This window comes from Amphimedon queenslandica, unplaced genomic scaffold (genome assembly GCF_000090795.2).
Source record: "Amphimedon queenslandica unplaced genomic scaffold, v1.1 AMPQUscaffold_4559_Cont23463, whole genome shotgun sequence".
Taxonomy (NCBI): domain Eukaryota; kingdom Metazoa; phylum Porifera; class Demospongiae; order Haplosclerida; family Niphatidae; genus Amphimedon; species Amphimedon queenslandica.
Genome location: NW_003555130.1, coordinates 1 through 1,545, shown reverse-complemented (window position 1 = coordinate 1,545; position 1,545 = coordinate 1). Strand labels below are relative to the sequence as shown.

Below are 1,545 nucleotides of genomic sequence, written 5' to 3'. Positions count from 1 at the left end.
CAGCAGCAAGTAGAGAATATTCTAATATTGTACAGTTATTAAGTGAAGATGATCCAAATACTTCAGTTCATGTGAGTCAGCATTTTATTAACTTCACATTTCTATTTGTTTTTAGCCATTTTAGTTACAATGTACTTTAGCACTCCCACTTGTAAATGTACATTGGATATATTTAGTTTTAGTATATATACTGTATTATGATGTTTACAGATGGTGATGAATAAAATGGCGTATGTGATACTGGACCTAATAAGAACTCAGCAGTAGTAATAATGATGGGAAATATTGAATACACAGTGGCTTCACTTCATGACAGTACCATATAACTTGAAATATTGGCAGGGAAGGTGTGATAAACAACCACCAATATAAAATCTGTCATTTAGCTCATTCTAACCACATGCAGCCACTAAAATTATTGCCAATGTAAAATTTGTCAATTATAAATTTATTAGCAAATCGCCAAATACAACCCATCAATATTTCTGACTGTGGTTACTGTGTGGTATTTAACTTACTGTATGATTCATTGTAGAATAAGGAGTTATATGAAGCTGCTAAAAGAGGTGATTCTACTGGTGTCCAGTCTGCACTGTCTCAAGGGGCTAATGTAAACTATCAGAATCCTGAAAAGGTAACTACTGCAGTATATGCATACATGTACATGTACAGCATGCTGTTATGTTGATAGCCTGCTGCCCTTGGACATGGGTCAGGTATAGATACATGTACATGTACGGTGTACATGCATGTATGTATTATTTGGTGGCGTCATTTTACAATTCACTTGGTACAATGTACATGTACATGTAGTCAATGTACATGTAGTACATAATAACACTGATCACTGTAGAAATATTAGCAAGTCATTAGTCATGGCTACTTTCGATGTTAGTAAAGAGTTAATATTATCTGATTGTTATGGGAGAAAATCTATCGGTTGCAATTTAATATTATTCCAATATTTTCAGCTGTACTACATGTAGTACAGTACTTTATGTTTTTGTAATAGACTGACATGTACAAACGTTAATTGTCTTAATTTTGTTTCTTATAGTATGGAACTACTTCTCTTCATGTTGCTGCAAGAGGAGGATATCATGATGTTGTACAAATTTTATTGTCTGCAGGAGCTGATGTGGACCTCAAAGATGCAGTGAGTATACTGGATTGTACTTACTTTAATATGTTAAAATCACATCAGCATAGATTGGGTATTTTCCACAGTAGAATAATTTTGCCCATTAAAAAAAATAATTTGACAAAGAGACTTTTTAAAATTTATAATTAAGTTGCAAAAGTAGTGGAAGATTATCCCATTACACCTTGTGATTTTAATGTACATGTACATTTACATTTTATGTGCATGTGTGAAGTTAGTAGTATGTACTATATGTGCATGTACATGTATTCATGTACTGTGCATGTACATGTAGTTACACAGCATATACCAGTTTATTTTTGCAACTTTCACTGTTTCTTGCTCAGTCACGAAATTTTTCCACCACAAAATTCTGCATTTCCATTGCCACATGGTGCAGTCTC

General features: G+C 33.2%; 1 long non-coding RNA gene across 1 annotated transcript; it reads left to right on the top strand.

The window, feature by feature from the left end:
• Window positions 1-14: 14 nt before the first annotated feature.
• LOC109592619 (uncharacterized) lies at window positions 15-1,088 on the top strand. Its single transcript, XR_002190451.1, has 3 exons — window positions 15-71; window positions 536-634; window positions 1,058-1,088. It is a non-coding gene; the product is annotated as an uncharacterized LOC109592619 (long non-coding RNA).
• Window positions 1,089-1,545: the final 457 nt, after the last annotated feature.